The sequence below is a fragment of the Passer domesticus genome, chromosome 7 (genome assembly GCF_036417665.1).
Source record: "Passer domesticus isolate bPasDom1 chromosome 7, bPasDom1.hap1, whole genome shotgun sequence".
In the NCBI taxonomy this organism is placed as follows: domain Eukaryota; kingdom Metazoa; phylum Chordata; class Aves; order Passeriformes; family Passeridae; genus Passer; species Passer domesticus.
This window is the reverse complement of record NC_087480.1, coordinates 44,540,793-44,562,886: the sequence shown is the minus strand read 5'-3', so window position 1 is coordinate 44,562,886 and position 22,094 is coordinate 44,540,793. Positions and strand designations below refer to the sequence as shown.

At 39.0% G+C, this 22,094-nt stretch overlaps 1 protein-coding gene and 1 long non-coding RNA gene across 2 annotated transcripts in view; both read right to left on the bottom strand.

The window, feature by feature from the left end:
- The window catches only part of DPYD (dihydropyrimidine dehydrogenase), a 344,443-nt gene extending 339,340 nt beyond the window's left edge, over positions 1-5,103 (bottom strand). Inside the window, exon 1 of the mRNA XM_064428159.1 lies at positions 4,935-5,103. The gene's annotated coding sequence lies outside the window, so the exon portion shown is untranslated. The remainder of the gene's footprint in view (positions 1-4,934) is intronic.
- A 14,745-nt stretch (positions 5,104-19,848) lies between these two features.
- Positions 19,849-22,094, bottom strand: part of LOC135305041 (uncharacterized) — a 32,790-nt gene continuing 30,544 nt past the window's right edge. The window contains exon 3 of the long non-coding RNA XR_010366324.1: positions 19,849-22,094. This exon is cut by the window's right edge and continues 26,110 nt beyond it. This is a non-coding gene — a long non-coding RNA (uncharacterized LOC135305041).

The window sequence follows — 22,094 nt, the reverse complement described above, 5'->3', positions numbered from 1 at the left end:
CTACAGAGTTCCTTTTACATGGAAAAGATTAATTTTCACTGTTCTGTTCAGCAGTTGTCACCATACAAACAGTGAAATGTATTGCTCCTATCGCAAGATTTAAACACAGTTAAGATACTAGATACTAAAATAATTTTCTAATAAAGGCTATTGTCCTATACAGTGCTTTACAGTGCTCAGTGCAACAAACCTCAGTTGGAACTTGAAATTTATAATAGTATTTAACAGCCATCAACACTAACAGACACAGGTAATTAATGTGAATGCTTTAAGTCAATAAATGAAATATTGCTGAAGAAAAAAAGTTGTATATTGCTTTACAGTTAATAAAAATGTGCTGTAAAGTAACATAGTATTTGGGATGAAAATTAAATAGAAGCTTCCAAAGCTCTAACCAGCACTTCTTTTGCTCTCTAGCTTTCTTCAAATAGGACAGAAGAAACAAACACCTAACCAGGTTTTCCATGGGACAGCTCAAGAAAATCTCTTCCCTACCTTGCTGTATAGATAGATGACTTTTACCCCAGATCTTTACACTGCATAGAAGAAAACAAATTTCCACTTATAATCTCAGATGTACCTGTAGCCCCTAACTGCTGGTGTGAGATTGTGAGATGATGTATAGAGACTATCCACAATCTCAGCTGTTGACTGGAGAACTGATGCTCAAATAATATAAATTACTTCTGGTACCTTCCTATGTCCTTGCTGAACTACTGGGCTGATGGCAAGCCAGTCATCTGTCTTGGACTGTTTTGAGTGAGTTCCTGTAGCTATTTCTGAACCAGTGAAATAGGCTAACTTTACAATCAGCAACAGTCATTGCCTTCTTAGCAAGGTCAAAGTGAATAGAAAAAATTAATTCCTAGCCAAGGTCCCTGCAAAATACGGGCAAGACGTTAATTCACTGCCAGCCTAGCCTAAGGTAGCAATTGTCAATAGGACAAACAGTCTGCATCATCATTTTCTCTCTAATTTAATCAAGGTCATATTAGATACATCAAATCAAGCAGAATCAATTTGACTTAAAAAAATTTGAGCTAAACCAGATTCCTTTTGGAAATTAACCCTTTATAACAAACATGATCCGTAAATGTAGGGCATCTCATTTCACTAAAAATTATTACTGCTACAGAACATATATCATGATTTATTAAAAAAAAAAATCTTCCCCCACCAAATAAAACAAGATTGCATTGTCTAATCTCATGCCTAAATTTGTGTTTCTTTACTGTGTATTGTGTATAAGTCTCATTCTGCAATATAACAATTTTCACAGAAACTGAAAGACATGTCTGACAAAAAAAGAACTGTATTTTTCTGTGTGTCAGTTACCTCACAGAAATTTAGCTTTTAGCAAGAGAAAAAAAAAATCATGTTGCTGTGGAACTGCCCACTTCTTATACAAACAAATAAAAGTTTTTATGTTCTTTTGGCTTTTTTCCCCTTTTGGTTGATTAGGTCTTTTGGGAGTTTTGTTTGTGTTTTTTAAGATTATGTCCAGCAGAGCTCCTTCCCAAAAATTCAAACAATTATCACTTTAATTGCAATATGTACGTATCCAAGATTTTATTCTTACTGCACAATAATCTATTGCTATGGCAACTTTTGGCTATGCTGCATTCCACCTTTTTGCAGAATGCTTAGGTGGACTACTGCCACAACAGCCAGCTAGTAAAGTGTGATCTCCACCTGGCTGGGCCACAGATACAGTCCTTTTAGCCCACATAGCAAATTCCTACTTCAAGCATTCAAAAATTTGAAAGACCCCTCCCATATGTCTCATGACACCTACATCAGTGGCTTCTATAACCAAAACTTTTTTTTTAAGCTTGTCAAATACTGACAATGAGATCATATACATATGCATACTTGTAATTTCACACTTATTGCAAAGAGAGCCTATATCACTGTCACTGGATATTTTCTGTAAGCCTGAAAGGAGCAGAATATCATAGAATTTAAAAGGCCTTTTTATTTTTTAATCTTTTTATCAATTACAGAAGAAATTAATCATAATCCTCCAAGAAAAGGTATTGTAAATACCAAAGTCAATGCAGCCTGACTGAGGAGCTCCCACACACAGAGCCAGAGCTGCAGCTGAACCCCGTTGTAACAGCCTGGCTGGCCCATCTGTTTGGTGTGTACTTGTTTGTTACTCTCATCATATCCTCAAACCACCAGCTCCGAGTTTGGGTTCTGTGCCTTGCAAGTACATCCCAGCCATTTAAAGATAACCCCTCTGCTCCCAGTAAAGGCAGTGATCCCAGTGTTCCTTGCATCTCATTTTGCACTGCTTGAGTAATGTGGCAAAGCAAGTATTACAGTACTACTCACTACAGATGTAGTTGTGATCTTGTGAGGGACAAGCCCTGGCATCAGCAGGATGGATTTGGAAGGATGCAGGCTATGGCAGAGAGAAACATACCTGCTTTTGTTTCTTCCAGTGAGAATTTTTTTTCATTTTAAGTCTGTTCCTCCATCTCACAGCACTTGCACATAATGAAGAGAAGTAGACTAGAAACATTTATGACTAAGTGTAACCTCAAAGTGTTTTGGAATAGGAAGAATACACTTGGGACCTACATGCCAAAAGTTCTTTATAGATGCATGAATTTTGGTAAGCTGTATTGTAGGGTTTATTTTTCCTTTTAAAGTGGAAATAAAGCACTCAACAAAACAAAAAATTCATAGAACCCCTTTGGTCAGAACACCTTTGGTTGGAGCAGAACACAGTTTGCCATTTAGAATTTCTACAACCTAATTTAGTTTTTAATATAAAATTTAGGACTCTTATCCATGGAATGTGACTTAATTTCAAAATCAATTATGGGGGGTGTTTTATCTGTCAACTATTAGATGTTGTATCTTGGCACCAAGATATTGTAATGAAACATGCTTTAAGATTTAAAAATATATCACTTTATATATGAATTTTTAATTTCCTTTTACCCATGATTGAAGGGACTTTTAGTTTTTTTCAAAGCATATCTACTACAGCAGAATGTCTGTCTAGGTGTTTGATGATAATTAGCAAGAAAATTAGCCTGCTAGAAATATTATTCATCAAAATACCATTGAGTCCTAGGGAGACTGCAAACCCCTGTTGGAAAGTTTCTCAGAGACAGGCTACTTGGCTGCATCAGGTTTAAATCACATGAAGTATTGATTAAAGTCTTTCTCAATTAACTATTGCCAACTTAAGAGGCAAACCAGTCCCATTTTAAGGGAACATCTAGGTCCAGAATCTCAACTCTCTTAGGGCTGTTTTACTTTACCACAGAAGACTAGAGGCTTCCAACTAAGCTCATGGTTGCTATTCTACCATATCAAATACAAAGAGTAAAGAAAAGTACTCAAAATACGAGTCTGTTTGGGCCAAGCTTTAGTATATAACATCTCAATTCCTACTTGAGCATCTGAAGTTTCTACAATACTTCTTTTATCAAGATATACATCACAATAGAATTCTAGGGGTTTTTAGTCATAATTTTTTTGAAGTGCCCCAAGCATACACCTGGGGCTGTATGTGCTTCTTTAGTCTAAGCTTTTGCCTTTAATATACCTTTCCCATTTTTTTATCCCCTCCCCTTCTCTCCGTTCTACCACCTGTTCTTCATTCCCTTTGCTCACTTGCCCATTGTCCTTGTGGAACTTTTGTTTTTAACTCTGTCATAGCATCAGGAGCCTTTTGTTTTGTTACTCCTCTGTGATGAGCTGTTTATCTTTCAGTAGAAAGTCAAGCTAGTTTTTGTTAATTTTCAAGCAGAGTATGGCTGCTTTTTGCAGTATTTATTTTAGTAAATAATGGGTCTGCAGGACACAAAGCTGACTTTTAAAGCAAAGTAAATCTTAGTATGTTAAGGAGAACAATCACCTTCTGTCTGATTGATCCTCAGTCTTAAGGGATGGGCTACATCTGCTATAAGTTAGAATTATTCTCCTTCTTGGAGAAAATCCAGAGGACCGGAAAATTAAAATTAAAAAGAAAGAAAAAAACCCAAAACTCATAATCAAGCATCCTTCCAATAAAGATGCTTTGAACATAATGAAATTATTCAAACACAATGCAAGATACGAATGGGTTCTTTACACACCGCTTATTTCAGGTGATTTCACAATTTCCAGGTAAACATGGAAAAAAAGAAATATGTTTTCAGTGGGAAGAGTTTTTTCTTTCCCCACTTGTGTGGATGAGCATTAAGAAGTATTTCTTTCCTATCAAGTTACTCTAATATGTGTTAAATTTCATCTGCCATTAGCTTGACTGCTACATCAGGGTCTGAAGTTCATCCAGTGTAACCTGTGATGAAGTTTTTTTGCTCCATAGGGATTGACAACAAAATGTGCAAAACTGTTGCTAAAAGCATAGGAATTCGAGCATCTGTAGGCCTTTTTTCCTTCTGATTAGCATGCCTTGACATGTTCCTTATTATGACACATTTGAAAAAGAGTACACTAGTCTTTTCTTTAGTAAAAAGGGTAATGAAAAGAGCTAAATTGCTTAGGATATGAAGTTAAGCATCCAGAATTTCAGAAGTCTGCCTGTCTCTGACAAACTCAGTGCAAATCGATTATATTTCAGAATTTGACTCAACATTGGTAAGCAAAACCAAAAAATAAAGTCAAAAGGCAAATTCATCAAAGTGACTTTCGGATACAAATCACAATCATTATCAGTTAAAAAGGAGAAAAACTGTGGCAACAGGAATAGGTATAAAAAGATAATGTTTGATAGCAGAGCTGGTGACTTTTTCTAGTTTCTCAAAAGATATAACAGTGTAAATACTGGTGAAGCGAGGGGGGAACATTTTTTTCTGACCTGTATATTATATGCAGCATAGGAAAAAGCATTACTACAGGCTAAGCAAAGGTATCAGGAAAGATGAAAAAAATGTGAAACCCCAAACTCTTGAAATCAGTTGCAAACATACCTCTCGAATGAAGTTCACTAAAGCAGTACAATTTCAGCAGAGACTAAAGAACTAATCAAAGAGCTCCTCTGCCCACACTGAAAAAAGCTTTTCATCCGTGGAGAACCTATGCCTGCTCACCTTGAGCTTCATAAGCCTTTTGCATCTGCTAGGCACTGATTGATTTCATTGAGAGCAGGTGACTTAAATTAGCAAATTTAGCTCCAATTCATTACTAAATATGGAAATGCCTATCAGAGGCAGTGATTGTTTTGTATTTCTTGTAATCTCCCCCTCCCCTGGGGCACAGTAGATGGAAAAGAGAGATTTATTTTTTTTTTGGTAATATGAGAGTCATAGAGGAGGAGGATAAGACCCTTGTGCTTTCCCCTTGCAGTCTGCCCCTTGCTCGAAGGGGCCTTGCTCCAGAGATTGCATGCAGTGAGTGTACAAGACAGCAGCTCCCTATTCCTGACTCACCTCCTCCAAAGTGAGTGTAGGTGGTGTCAGGATGGATCCATGTGACTGTGTGAGCCAGGTGAACGCTCAACAGCTGCTTTTTGTGCATTATTCCCAAACTCTGCCCACAGAACCCAGTGGGATAATGTGGATCACAGTTTTGCTCTGTGGTTGTTCAGAGATGTAGCACCCATTGATTCTTCTTGTGACATTCATACTCATCACTCTTCAAATTACATGATATGATGGGACCTGTTGTAATCTGCTTCCCCTCTTATGTCTGTTTCCACTCTATAAACAATGTTTGACAGCCTCTGCTTGCCTTCTTAATAATATAATAAAGAAAACTAAAGCATGAATATTTTCGTAAGAACAGCAAGATTATTTTATTTCATAGAATCATAGCATCAATTATTTTGCCAGCTGCTTCTTCTAACCTCATAAATTTGGCTATAGGTGCACTTGTATAACCCCTACACGGTGATACCAGAAACGTCCATGATTTTACCCTGGCTGACCTCATTCTCTAATAAAAATATGTGGTCTCTTAAAATTCCATGTGTGTATAAATGTGTATAAATTCCATGTGTATATAAATGGCCCTTATAAATGCTGGTTTAGGGAGGAGTGTCCCGTGGTATTTCATATGCATTTTCTTCAAGTCTGTGGGATATCAGAACCTCTCTGTCACACCTTTCACCTTCCTGCTCTCCAAAGGATTGCCACATGCTGGGCAATTGAGAAGGTATTGGTAAATAATTATTAATGCCCTTTTGTGCCAGCACTTTGCCTGACTTTTATTTATTTATTTGAAGAATATTACAGATACACTATCAAGGAATGACACTCTTCATCTAGTATTTTTGACATAAACAGAAAATGTGACTTAAGGCTTTCTGATAAATTCTATAAAATGGATTTCTTGAGAAGAATAATGTGTTATCTATGGGTATTTACCCATTAAAGTGGAGACTAAAATTCTGATTAGACATGTATCTTTTCCAATATATTTCTATCAGTGCACTGATTTGGCAAATATTTAGACCCAAAGGTCAGGGCTCTTCATAAGTCCCATTGATTTGAAAGTTGAATGTCTGCCCAAGATTAAACACAAATAGGAATTCTTTCCTAAATCAATTTATTTAAGTCTTTATGTAAGTGCTCTGTTGAATCAGGGCCTAAAGTCAGCAACATATCAGGAAAGATAATGAGTTTAGGCCAAATATATGCATTAACAGCCAAAACATACAATGAGACAAGGAGCATAATTATTACTTGAATTTGAACCAAGATCCCTAAATGTATAAGTTAACCAAATCTTTAAATTTCATTTCTTTTGAAGCTGTTAGCTTAAATCTAAATGGTGAGACAGGTGACATTTATCTGTACACACTGGGATGGCCCTTCCTTGTCTTCTGCTCTGCATCTGGATCTGCTTCCCAGAGAAGTCACAATATTAGCAAGAAAGACAGTGCCTGCTTGAGTTTGTCTTGCTAGGATGGTACAGAAGATACACCTAAACTCCAGAGCTGGGAAGGGCTCTGGGCCCCACAAGCTCGGGGTTGAAATCTTTTGTTTTCTGCAGTGTCTTCAAACAGAAGTTTATTTTGAGTTTCTGTATAAAGCAAGTAGAATGTCATCCTAACAAACACAGGAGATTATGAATCTGGCAGAGCAGAATGTAGATCAAAATGGTTTTAATCATTACTCCCTGTTTTAATTACTACTTGACACATTATCTCTATTGTCCTTCTACAAGTCTGTCTTTTGAATGAAATATTAAAGGCGAGTTACAGCTGAAAATATATGCAGTCTAGAAAGAAAATGGCTTTGAACTATTTGAAATGATTTATTGTCCACATTTCTTTATGAATATTTATTTGCCACAGTGAAAGCAATTCAATAAAGAGAAAACATGAGGACCAGTTAACTGAACATTTGCATACTCTAACAGTTAAAAAAAGGGAAAGAAAAATAGTATGCTGCATTAGAATGGTGTTAATGTTTTGTTTTCCTGTTTCCTGTAGTTCATTAATATGCAAGATTCAGATCCTGAAGAGGAGATATAAAAATAGCCTACAAATAAGTGTCCCCAGCCTTTACATATTCCCATTCAGAAGGAAATAAACATGTTTGTAGAGGGATTTTCAAGGCCAGGGTGGAGACTATAATTTTGTTTCCATACTACTCCAGGTAGCTGGCTGTAAACCTTGCTTTTTGCATCAATCATATGTAATCAGAGTCCTGATCTTGTCAGGACCAGAGGTCCCTCATTCCCTGGCACTCCTCAGAGGAGCAGCTGGCTATCAAAACGAGACATGAGCACACTGAGTATTGTACTGTTTGAGCATGGCTTTGTGCACCAAACCCAAGACCACACACAGTGATGCTTCTTTTCTTTGATCCTCAGTGGAGGAACAGAGTTTTTCATGGTATGTGCTCTCATTTCTCCCGGTTTGAATTAATTTCATCTACCAAAATGCTCTATGTGTTAGACTTGGAATGAACTCTGTTCCTCAGAGCTTCTTAGTGATATTCTGATACCCAGTCGCAGATGGGGCCTTGACAGATTTTGTACTGATTTTTATGATTCCTTTTCTCTTCTTCTTCTTCTTTTTTTTTTTTTAAACCAGAACTGTTGCTGCTAGAGAATTCACATGCAAATGGAGATGTTGACTGGCACTGTTTCACAAGGAAGCCTGGTTGGCTGGTTTTTAGAACTGATAAATACTCTTTGATAGTATATCAAAGAGTGTTTGGAAAAGGATAATCCTAATATATAATAGTTCTTGAGAAGGATGGTTGCAGTAGTAAAACACAGACAAATGTATTCTGTATTTTGGACAAATACAGAATTCTCTATGCATCAATATTCTATTCTTCTGAGTAAGAATGATAATAATACTATTTATTTATAGTAATAATTATCATTATTATCTCCCTAAAAGCTAGCTGTGAGGCTAAATCATTAATATTTTCAAATTATTTCAAAGTCCTTAACTGGAATTTGCCCTGAGAGTACTAAATATAATAATTTTCTCTGTATGCCTATTTCATTTTCCTTTGGAAAAGAAACACACTCACTGTCTTGTTCTCTTTACATTTGTCTATGTAAAACATTTTAAAATTCCAGCTGTTGAGCTTTTCTAGAAGTTAATAACAAGAAAGTTTGACATTATTGTATTGCTTATTTCTTCCTCTTTTGTCATAGTCTGTCACCTCCACATAGATATCACAATATCATTATAATCTGAGAGCTTATTACTGCATGTACAAATAGAGAAGTTGAGACCTACACTTGCTGTTTTTTCCTTGCCTGAATTTGGGGTTGACAAGTAACCACACATTGCTTCTCTGAAGTCAGAGCTCTCTTGATGTACCACTTTAAGTGTATTTTGTGTTCAGGGAGTTTAAGTTGCACACAGTTAGATGCTACCCCATGTACATGCCTGGATATATTTGTAGGTATCCCAAATGTTTCCTTTCCTCTGCAGTTTACCAGGTTCTGCATTTATTGGCAAATGTGGATCAGTTGCTCACAACTGAAGATACCCAGATCCATTTCCTCTAGTTGTTATCTGTTGGATAGCTAGACTCTAATGCCTGAAATCGACATCTACCAGCATAAAAGCCACAGGATATGACACTGGTATCTTGTGGCTCCAATCAGCCTCCTGGTATTATAGTAGTACTTTTATTTAGCTGTGTTTCTCCTGAGTTCAGCGTGCTCAGCCACACTGGCTGTTTTGCATAGCATCTGCACTGTATATTGTGATAATTGAAAACTCAATACAGCCCGGAGGCACCAGCACAACAGGACAGCAGCGGGCTGGGGCATAACTCAGAAGAATAAGGCAGACAGGCAGCAGCAAGCAGGGCTGAGCCAGCCCCTTCACATCTCCAGCAGCAGTCGAGCTGGGTCAGGCATCCAGCAGCTGGGGGTCCCATGGCGTGTGGCAGCTCTGGGAGCAGCAAACGCCCCATGCAGTGCCTGGGGAGTGAAGTGTCCCTCCATCTGCCGGCGTGGGGCTGTCGTCTGGGAGCACAGACCGTAGGCAGAGTCCGAGGCTCACCTGGAAAATTACAGACACAGATCAAAACCAGATTCATGGCCATGCACTCCACTGACAGCTCCCATGCTGCACATGCCCTTCCCAGGCTGGCTCTTGTTCCTAAAATGTCACCTAGGCATTAGCAGAGAATAGGTCAGATATTTTTTCTAATGTTTCAGAAGTGTAACATATATCAACAAATGTCACTTTCTATTTGAATGCTCATAATTAGAATTAAATTACTTAAATTAAATGACTGGAGTAAGCCACATTATTTCTTCCTATTAGCCTATATAGAAAGAAAAAAATTGCCTGGAGTGTAAAAAGGAGAAGAGAAGAAATAATGAAAAAACAACATGTGGCATGAAGAAGATAAATATTTCTTGCCTGTCCTCTTGGCTCTATCTATGAAGATTTTGTCCAACAACCTCAGCCAAAACTATTTAGTGAGTGATTTGTGTGTCTGGCTGATGGAAGGCCCAGTTGTCTCAGGGGCAGCTTTGCAGGGTTTTCAGGAAGCAGACAAGTTGGTCTCTGCTGTGGGAGTCACAAGCTTTTCATGTCAGTAGCACACCTGAGCTGATGGGAGAGTTCAGAGGGGCTGGATGTGGCCCTACCTTCTAGCAGCACCTCCAGAAAGTGCTGATGTTAGATTGTCTCCATAGACTGAAGATCAACAGCTTTCCATGAGTCATTTGGTGAGGAAGGAAGGTGGACTAGTCCAGGAAACTTAGGCTGTAGGGCTGTAAAATTGAGAGAGGTTGAAACATTCCACCCATTGGGGTGCTCCCTTAAAAGTATATTTGTATAAGGGATTAAACCACCCAGTATGTCTTTATAAACACACTTAAAAGCACCCTGAGGAGCAGATCACACCGGTTCCTGCCCTCCCTGGCATTCTGGCCTTGCTCTCCCTTCTGCTCCAATTTGCCAGCCCCTGCCCAAAGCCAGGGAAATGCCTGCCCAGCCCCTGCAGGACACCCCACACCATGTCACAGGCTTCACCCACCACGGGCTCTGTGCCACCTCTTATCCCCAGGCTCTGTCCTCCAAACGCCTGTGCCTCTGAGGCACAGCTGCAGTGGGTAGGAGTGGGAACCTGGGTATGTGCTCATGTTTTCCTCTCCAAACTTTCTGCTCAAAGTACAGACTTTTAGGGCTCTATTACATCTCTGCATTAGGGGTGTGATTATGTATATTTCCTGCTCATGGCATAGTGTTAGTTAATCATTATTTCAAAAGTTCTTTTAAATTCTCTGGTAGTGGCATCTATTATTTTGCTCTGACTCTTCTCTTACCTTTTTCTTCTTCTATTTAGTGTAAGGAGTCATCAGTGGTGAACTGATTATAAGAAACCAATTTACATCATCAGTTCAGTAGTAGGACATATGTCTTAAATCATCTAAGATAAATACTTTTAATTAAGCAAATGTCCTACTCAATTCACTGTGGACAATCCCATCATAATGGATATTACTTCTGCATGCTAAATCTTGATCTTCATCAATACTGAATGCACAACGCACAACCATTATAAAAAAAGTAGGCTTACAGTAATATTGCCATTTTGAAGCTGCCAGCTTTTATATTCATTAATATGGTGACAACAGACTCCCGGCTAACAAATTTTACTACAGATCTGAATTTTTATCAGATATGTATATGAGATCAAATCTATGCTAGCCTATTATTTGCAGTTTTTATTAAAAAGTTAAACTGGGATTATTATAAATTCTCTTTGGATTCCTTAATAAAAAAAAATTAAAGTTAAAATGGAATGAGATTTCCTGGAAGCATTTTAAAAGGCTGCAACAGCAGTAAAGTCAGCAGGCACCACACAGCACAAGGAAGTATTTACTGAGCAGAAGATGAATATTTCTTCACTGAGAGTCTAACGGTTTTACTTTATATGGATTTTTAAGAGACAGAGGGGAGAAAGCAAGAAAAACTACAAGCTAATGCTTTCCTAATCTAAGACATCATATTGTTTCCTGATCAAAGCTTTCAACTTCTGATGTAAACTGACTTCTTGCTCTCATGACCAAAATGTCCTGTCTTTTTCCCCCTCCCTCCATCTGCTCAAGCTTGAATTTGGAAGTCCCTTGTCCAAAGGAAGAAAGCCTAATCCCTATTGCTTCAGTTGTGGTGTTGAAACCCATTAATATTTCTCTGGCAGGTACCTGACCCTGGTGCCCTTGAACATGCTAAAAAAAACATAGGGTATTCCTGAGCCTTTGTCCCTGAGAGGATTAACAGGGTTGCCCTGGAGCCAGCCTGAAGGTGTTTTAATAGGTAATAGGGGTGGGCTTCGCAGTGACTTCAAGCTTTGCCTCAGGCCACCCCTGCTCAGCAGCACAGATGCAGCCATTGAAATTAGGGGGTAAAGCATGACTGTGTGCGAGTTAGAGTGTGAATCCTCAGAATCTGGTGGAGGATATCTCCAAATATATCCTACATCCACCAGAACCCTCCCAATGGAGGGTTCAGGGACTGGAGATCCATGCTGCTTCTACCACTGTCTTCTTCTCTGACCTAGAGAGTTAGTTACTTAAGCTGTCTCTCCCTCTCTCCTTTCCTCTCTGGCCTCCCTTGTGCCTTATAAATTGTCTGAAGAAGAGACTGCAGCACTCTGCGGTGTTTTGCTGTGCTTAGCCAAGTAGGTCCTGGTCTCAGCTGGGTCCTGTGCTATATCATGGTGAAAGTAAATAAATAGATAATAGTGGTAACAACAGTTATCTTTTTGTGTGTGAACAATAGGATCCTAATGGAGGAGAAGCCTATTCTCTGAGTTTTTTTATCTGCAGGTTAAGGTCTCTCTTTCCTCACTCAGCTGGAGAAGATACTGCTTTTGTACATCAGACAAAACTTATCATGTAAAGTGGAACACATCTTTGATTATACTGAATACTATCCTGTCTGTAATTTACCCTTGCTGCTACAAAGGATACAATATGATTAAGCTAAGAAATTATAGACTGAACATCATGTGTCAGGATGGTAAAAGATTTTTCCAATCTAAATAGGAAACAATAATAAAAAAACACAGCAAATACACAAGAAAGTGTTTTAACATATTATAAACAAGCCACCCCACTGTTGCCTTATATTGTATTGTTGCTTATATTGTATTCCTTGCTTAGATTGCTGTGGATACTTCTCCTGCAGCCTGCAGTATTTATTTTTAAAAAACTACAAACTGTCATGATTTTTTATTGATGTGAGTATCCTTCCTCCATAAGTTCATAGCTACTGTTACCTGCTCAGTCTGCCATCTCTTCTGTGTTTCCCTGGGTGAGTCCAGATCCTCCCAGTGACATTTCTCAAACTGTAGATCTGTGCATTTTCCCGGAGCTGTTAAAAGCGTTTCTACTTTACTTAATGGCAGTGTTTAGCAATACCTGCCATCACTCACTATTTGGCATACACCAGGTGCTCTGCTCGGGGGCAGAGGGGGCAGTTTTACAGACCAGAGAAACAAGATGTTGCATTTGGCAGCAATTAGCCCAGGACATGCTGCAGAACACCCGAATGGGAGAAGGACCAACACATCTTTAGCTCACATTTTATTCTTTAGTGTGTTACTGCTTTTGTCTCCTCCAATATTCCAAGTTGCACTGTGCCCTCCTAACAGGATTTCAGAGAACGAACACAGTAGAACCAAGTGCTTTTGCAATAACACATTCAGATACTGCATCAATGAATGTGTGTAACTTCCCTAATTTTGAAGTGTGACTTTGCTATTGTGTATGGTGCTTAGTAACTTCTGCCATGTTTCTAATGATTTCTGGGTCTGCTGCCAGTAACATGATACATTCCTAGCCAAATTAGCATGTGATATTTTGTGCTCCTACTCCAGTGGTAAGGTCTGTTTACTTTTTCGATATAGATGTATTTTTGACAGGAAGAGCAATTCTATAAGCCCAGGATGAAAAGCCCATCCATTGAATTGGTACCACATTACCATGGCAACAATATAATGCTAATGAAATTGTGACTGTTGAACCTGTTTTATGGAACTCTACAAAATGGGCTTCGTAAAGGAGAAATCGTGTTGATTAGTAAATGTTTCAAAGCATGATGAAAACCTGAGAAACACATGTGCTGTGACTTATTAATCCTGTTATCATCCTCATTTAAGATAATATATTGCTCTTTGTATAAGGAATAGAGCTCTCAAAAAATAAAATTATAAGGTAAATTTCTGTTTCTCCAGGTTTTAACATGCACCACAGAAAGACTCACTCACCTCTGTGTCCTAGCTCGCTAGTTCAGTTGGCATAGGCATGTATTAAGTCATGCAGTTTTTGCTGCTTATTTAATGTCTCAAAATTTACTGCTACTACAGCTGCAATAAATACCTTTCTGTAAGAAAAGTGTGGCTTAGTTAATATAAAATCATTTCACAAAAACATATCCTTTTAGATTGAACCCTACCCAGAGAAGGGGTGGCAGGAGGAATGCACATTTCACTTCCCACCTCTCTTCTTTTTGCCCATTTGGCAGTTTAGTCATGTAGACTCCCAGCACAGAGGAGAGAGCCACCCCAGCTCTCATTCCTCAGGACAGCAGCTCTTGCTGAAGGCAGGCTTTGATACTGTGCCTACTTTTAAACAAAAAAATGCTGAGCACTCAAATCTCCTGGTCATTTATGTCTCTGGACAGGCTTCTGGGGAGGTGCCTCACCTCTAAGTGTCTGGGGCTTCAGCGCCAAGGTTTCCACAGCAGGATTTAATTTTTACATAGATTATAATAGATAATAGGTAATATTCCTCTTTTTTTTTGTTTGTTTTCACCTTGGGAATAACAGTGTGTCTCACCCTGTGGAGTCCATCTCCTAATTTGCCAGGTAAATCAGAAGAGAAGAGCAGGTGTGCCAGCAAGCACTGAGCTCAGTGTGCATTCACCATGTGGTGTTGTCTAGGTATTTAGCAGAGACAACAGGGGGAACACTGCTCATTTTAGTCCAGACCTGATCTACATGGCACAGAAGTCAGCAGAAATCTTCACAAACATTAGATTTAATGGGCTTTACATCAGGGCTTTAAAGGGCTGTTTCTGAAAGCTCCATGTTTGATCCTATTTGGAAAAGGAAGCCTTGTCTAACATTTCATTATTTCCATGGTTTTTTGGGAAAGCAACACACCAAATTTCTGAGTTGATAGGAATATAATGTAATGTAATTTCCCTTAATATATATTTTGCACTGGCTGACAGTTTTATTAAGCAGAAGCAATAATCATCATTATTCAGTGTAATAACCATCTCATTAAAAATGGTCTAATTTTCCCTAATTTTAATTTACCTCTCAGACTAAGCTGTTCTAAAATTACTGAGGTGCCTACAGTTCCGTTTCATAAGACTTCAGCAGAAATATAAGTCTTCAGAAAGCAAATACTGACTTACTGCTACTAAAATAGTGATATGCCAGACCTTTGTGAGAGAAAAGAAAGTACAGAAAATTCAGGTTAGGAAATTGCTATATCACTTTTTATTTCCTTACTGTCTTGTAAGTAGCACTTTCTGCATGCATTTTGCACAATGATAAATTGCACAGTCGCCTTCAAGCCGTGCATGCACTACCCTTTAATAAAGGACCTGGCTAAGGGTCACACCAGAGAGTCCTGGTAAAGGGGAGCTGACAAGCAGAAATATTTCTTGGAGTGACAGAGAAGGAGATGAAGACACTGATCAAGTTTCACTATCGTCCAATGAAAATAGGATGTAAACTGTGACATCCAGGCAGATTATATATGTCAAGCAAGCAGATGTGAGCAGAAAAATGTAGATGCTAAACCTTACCTAATAGGCTTACTCTGTGGATTATTCTCAATGAGCAAGGCTATATTAAGTGTGGCCTTGTGTGTAGCTATAGTTAATATACAGGATATAAGAAACATGCATTCATAAGTGAATCTGGGGACATTCCCAGCTGTGCTGAAGTTAATGCTCTTTGATATACTTTGGAGCATCCTAAAAGCACTTTGAGTGGCATATATTTCCACAGACACCATAAACAGCATTAGGGCATTTATACAGCTTTAGTTCCAAGATTTCAAAGGGCACTCTGTTTTCTCTAAAAATGTGCTCAAAAAATTCTATACTCAAACAGCACTTGTGCATGCAAACTGATATAGCAGCTTAGCTACTTGATTTGGTTGTGCCAGTTCTGTAAACACATTTGATCAAAAGCATTTTGTTGCAATCACAGGGATAAGTAACCTCATATGAACAAGGAAGCACTTTGCAGGTTATATTATAAAATAGACACATTTTCTAAAGGTTTGTTTATCATCAGATGATCAGAACAGATTCTGTATAGTTCTGAGTCATAAAAAATCACTTTTTTTGTTTGCTGGGGGTTTTCTAATGTTCCCCTAAAATCACAGAAAAGGCAGTCTCTTATGTGGAAGTACTCTACTTATGAAATCTCTTCTCTTTGAAATTCAGAGCCTTTTCCAGCTGTAGTATTCTTTGCTCAGCTATAAGAACACAAAGTGCAGCAGTGAAAAGCATTGCACTATTATCCCAAGATAATTTGATAGTCTGTAAATGTATTTTCCTGCCTGTGGTTCCAGACATTATGCTCTCATTTGAAGTAATGATTTGCAGTTATTTATACAATTCAAGTTAGCCCACGTTGCTTTCACCCTGAACATTTCACCTGCATGGTACAAACATGGCTTATTTGTAGATTGTACAAGCCAGACGAGCTGGGTGATTTTTGCAAGGCACACTCCCCCAGCAGTGCAGTGGATGCCTGCTGTAGACAGCCAGCTCCTGCAGGAAGGGCTGCAGTGACTCACCAGAGGCTGTCTCCTGCCCACGTCAGTGTTACCACATCCATACATCTGCAGGAGTCCTGCTGGACATGTTGAATTCTGAGTTCTGACATAAAACCATAGCTCTGATCTGATGTGGTCAGTAAATACAGCATGGCACCTTCCAGAAGTACTTACCCTTCTTTTCTCTTTTGGCTTCCTTCTGTGTGGGATGTGAAAACTCACCTTAAATTCCTCTTGCATTTCTGGAGTTTACCATAGCATTCTCCCCAGTCTGGAAAGGAGTGGTCCAGTTGTTTCGCCCCCGATGGACCCACATTTCAGCATTACACAGATTGTTTGTAGAATTTGCAATGTTAGTGAGTGTGGACACAAGGCTTTGGCATGGTCTCAGAGTTCACCTTCCTTACTCTCACTTGGGACCCTGAGCTGGGAACAGCTTTACATAAGCGACAGTAATTTACTGCTGGCTCGTAAGGGGTCAGCAATGGGTGGAGCACTCTGTGGTGCTGCAAGAACAAAGTCTCATTTGAATCCCTGGTGATCCTCCTCTGGGAGCCCAGGGTAATTCAGAGGAGCCATGCACTGGTAACATCCACTGAGCTGCCTGCTCTCTGTGGGCATCAAAATGCTCAGCAACACAAAAGATATAAAATATGATTTCCATTGTCTTTTTTCACTGTCATACATTTCTGAGTGTTGGCACAGTTCATATCTGATATTGGGAAAAATATTAATGTCAAGGGAGTGAATTACAGACAGGTGCAGTTCTGACTTGGGGCAGTCAGCAGCCAGGACAGGAATTTCCACCTCTGCCTTCCTGCTTCTCTTATCCTCAGCTGGAGTGGCCCCCAGAGGGTGTCTGAGTGAAGTGTGAAAGTCACAGTTCAAATAAAATAAAGGGGGACAGTAAGTATTCAGAAATTATTGGGTCACTCCTCTCTCATCTGTTCATGGTATCTTGGATACTGTTGTGATCATTCAGTCATTTTCTTTAAAAAAAATATTTTAAAACCCCAAACAAATATTTAAAATACTACTTCTGTTTGGCTGAAAATCTTTAAAGTCTTTTATTTTGAGAGAAAAATTAATATCAACATGTCTTTCCAGGACAGTGTCATTTGAGAACAGCAGCACTTTAAAAAGTGCAAGAATCCCAGTTTACCATCCTGATGTCAGTTTGTGATAACATTTATGACATTAATATAATGGATTATGACCTTTCCTGGCTTGTCTGACTGACAGTTATTCATATATAACACAGTACTTATCACCTTGGTCCTTCCATAATAATAATCCCTTCAATTTTCTGAGCTGTGTCATCAAAACATGTCCTCATAAGTGTTGATCTCATCTCTGGGAGAGAAGCACTAGGAGCTCCTTTTGAGCTTTATGTCATTAAAATCTAGAGTGAAATTGAAGACCAATTGCAGAAAAATACCATCTCTAACTTTATCACACAGTCTGCATAATGGCCCTTATGATTTTAAATTATTTTCTGAATCCTGTCAAAATGCTGTGCCTTTGTGTGGTGGAAGTTACTGAAGTTCAGAAATGCCATTATTCCATTCAACTGGAGTGATCTTGAGGAACTACACAATAGATGGTGTGCTACAACTACTTACCTTGACCTTCTTATTTTTTTTTGGTTCTTTAATCTTCTCAGGATAGACAGAATAAAATATATTTTCTTCAATATTTAGAGTGAAAATTTGCTGTGCAATTTGTACCTGCTTATCTCATGCCATTTTTACTAAACAGGGTATCAAGATACTCTTTTTAGATTAGAAGTTTCACATGAATCATATGTAAAATGATTGGTGAAAGAGGAAAGTGAAAATTTTGCATGTTTCCAAGAATTGAACACTTAACAAATACTAATGATGTTTGTGTGGATAAAGGGTCACCTGGAAATCCTGGATTAGACACCAAGGCCTGTCATAGCCCTGCTCTATGACTGAGCACTTGGGCCTCCCAGTCTGCTCGCTGGGCACCAAGACATTCCTGACCATCCTCTGAGCAAGGCAGCCAGGCTGGGACCATTGCCGTGGCAAGCAAAAGACGTTCATGCCTCATGGTCAGGTCTGCTGCAACAAGCTGATCATTCAACTCTAGCCAAACAAACCTGGGAATTGTGAAACACCTCACGCCAGCAAAGCAGGAGTGGGAGCAGGAGCTTGCCATGCACAGAGATGACTCCTGCATCCCCTGAAACATGGCAGACTGTGAGTGCAGCATGTGGTCTTTACATAGCACAGACCTTCTCATGCATGTAAGGATCCTTCAAACAATAAATATTTAAAAGAAACATCATGTCTTTAAGCTGGCTGAACAATTCCATATGCCTCAGAGGCACAGAGACAGGACATTCCCATTCACTATGGGGCTCTGCTTCCACAGCCAGGCAGCCCTGCCTCTCCCGGGAGGGCTGAGGCTCTCCACCTTCACTGTTTCCCTGGGGCTGTGCACCACTGCCCTTCTGGCACAAACATCCCATCTACAGGAATGTCAAGGACAAGCTTAGAGCACTGCAAGGCAGCCCTGGCACTTATCTGTGACTACTGATACCTCTGCCTTCTCCCCAGTATTTTGTCAAGAATGTGACATGCTAACTTTTTTTATTCCTAACTTTTTTTTTTAAAAAACAAACCAGCACCATGACAAGGCAGCTGCATGCAAGGCAGGAGTAATGCTGTTCTGTGGGCAGAACAGAGGTGCTCTGGTGCTCAGCTGTCACCTTCTGAAGCTGCCTTCAACATTCTGAAGGAAAATGGTTTGTCAGCGACATCCTGGGCTGGCTTTTCAGGCTAGGTGCTGATAATCAGCCATTTCTATCCCTGGGCCTGGTGATTAGTTTTATTCAGCTGAGAGACAAGTACTTGGACATTTGTCACTGTTTCTTTGAAAAATGTGTGTTTTCTTGGGCTATCAAATGGGACATATGGAAGCTGGATTTCCATCTTTCATTAGATCTTGGAAATTGTGTCCTCCTGAGGCAATTAATTAGCATGATGTTCTTGGCTGCTAATGTTTGATTTCAGATTTCAGCAGCAACAGACTTGGCAACACAGATTTTGTGAGACTGGTCTAATGGTTTAGGTCATTAGCCATGGCCACACAGCTTTCTTCAACTCCTCAGCTTCTGCAGAGTTCCCTTAGATGTGCAGACAAGTCCTGTGGTTTCTGTCCATGTCTTAGCTCTCTCTCTGAAAATTAAATGTAACAGCACTGTCCTGCTTCACAGGACAAGTGCAGGACAGAGTGCATCTCAGCAGAAGCCAGGCAGCACCACTGCAATCCTCTGCCACCCCAGCTCCATGATGGAGGCTGTTCTGCAGAGCTTTTCTCTCATCCTTCCACAGTTTAAGGCAAAAGCATTTACAGTACAAATTTGTTGAATGAACATATTTCTATTTGTTTACTTTTGGTTTTCCCACTGTAGGCAGGCTGTATACACCTTTATCTTTGGAAAGGACATTTGTGGAAAAAGGCTAAGTGAGCTATTTGATGTAGGCTCCCAGCTAAGGTATAGCCCCTTAGCTGGTGTCTTCCATGTGTCATCATTTCCAAACCATACCCTTCTGAAATCAACGTGATATACAGCAAAACCACACACTTCTAACCTATGAATACAATCCAGAGATATAATCTACACTGTTTGCTTTGGTTTTATTACCTCAATTATATTCATAATCTTATATAATTATAACAATTCATGGCTAAAAAACAGTGTTAGTTACAACTCAAAAAAATGTTATGCCTCTTTCAAAGGGAGATCCAAGCAAAATACAAAATATCTATCAAGTACAGTTATACAGCAGATAACACATCCTCCACGAGGAAGAGCACATGCTTTTCCTTCGTATCCTCTACACAATAACAGAGGGCTGAATTTTCCAGGGCAATGGAGAGGATGAACCTATTTCAGAACACCAAAATGCAAGTGACATTTTATAGATGCATTTGTTAGTACTGTTGCAAATAAGTTGTTGTGTGTGTAGGAGCTCATTTAAGTGGTCATTACGGTATGTGATTTGAACTCACAAAAGGCATTTCACATATCTGTTTGAAACAGATGTGCTTCTACCCTGCATTTAAAATAAAATTACTCCATGGTCTCAATTTAGGTAACCTTTGCAGTCACTAACATATAATCATGTATACAATCACACACTTTTTAAGCATGTATGAAAGGCATTAGACAGAAGAAAAGAAGATAAGAATATATCATTAAACAGTATCTGCAATGTTGGATATTCCTTCCAGATAACTCATTCACATTTAAACGGAATGAGAAAATGCAAACCATTAAATGCATACCTGTTTTCACTTGATGCAGCTAGGAGTTCTAATTCAAACACTCTGAGACTGAACTTTGCTTTCATACCTGCCAGACAAACTTTCATTAATTAAAACCAACAAAAATACAAGCAGGATAGCTGAATAACTAAAGTTGAGTTTATCCTACATATCCAATTTAATCATGACATGTTTTTTAAAACTTTGTGCTACTACTCTTATTATCCCATGCCACCTTATTGCAGTGGTTTTTCAGAATCCCTTATTCCTCCCATCAATTCAAGATCCATTTCCACACACCCAGCATTCACCTCCAATGCTCTTTCAAGCCGTGTCTATTGCGGACCACCAGGAAGGAATTTGCAGAACACTGGCTGAAAGACACTTATTGTGCAACTAATAAGGAAGGTTGAAATACCATTACAATTCTGACTTGTGCTTTAAAATGCCATGAAATTCTGAATTATGGCTCTGCCTTGAATCCTGGGTTGCACAACTGCACTGAAGTTCTGCCGAGCGATCGTGACAGCTGAGTCACACAGGCACTTTGGACCACTACAGCTTTTTGCTCAGGCTCCTGATAGCTTTCCTGGGAGCTGATCACCATTGAGGCTACAGAAGAAAGCACCAAGCTAAAAGTTTAAGCTCTTAATTATCTGATGGTTTTACTTCAGCCCCTCACATACTGCTGCCTTTGAAGCCATAGCCCTCCCTGTTCAAATATTTAGTTTTGGCCTCAAAGTTACACTTGCCCTGAAATTGTTATCAGATGACATTGGCAAAGTAAGATGCCTAAAAAGTGAATATTTTATCAATCAGTTTCAAAAATTGAGGAGAAACATATATAATATTTCATACTCTTCTTTTAAATCACCGATTTGAAAGCATTTGGTGAGTGGGTATCACATCTATATGATGGGACCAAGAATTTCCCTTGACACATGGTTGGTGTGGTGGGACCTTAAGATCTGCTGTATGGATGGGAGTATAAGTTTGAAAATTAAGATCCAAAGAAGCTGGAGAAAAATGGAGAAAAATCCCTATGATTAAAAATTTAAGAACATTGATCTACATTATTGACTGACAATTGTAAATCTTTCATTTAGGAGGAGAGCTGCTTTCTAATTTTTACACAAAAATCTTCAAAACCATTGGCTCTTTTCTGTATGGGTTTCAAAAATATATTTAACTGTATATGGCACAAATATTTTTTGCATGTTGATTATGGGGCTAAACTAATACCAGCATAAGAAAAAAAAAACAAAAACAAAACATATCTATTACAGTGGAATTGCTTACAGAGCCAACAGCCAGCCTGAAGGGAGCTGCCCTTATGACAAATGTCCATGCATGATGTAAACCTCCTTTTTGGTGATGGTGTAGTAATTTCCACTGCAAGCGGGTATTACATTTTTAATTGATTCCTAGCAGCAAAGTCTGTAACCTTTGCTGATACGTGTCCATTTCACAAGGTTATTGACTTTTGACATATCTTGTTAGAATGTTACGATGAGACAGATTTTTTTTTTTTTTGCACAGATTGATGTCTATTGATATTACATTAGCTCATCAAGGTTACAAATCACACAGCA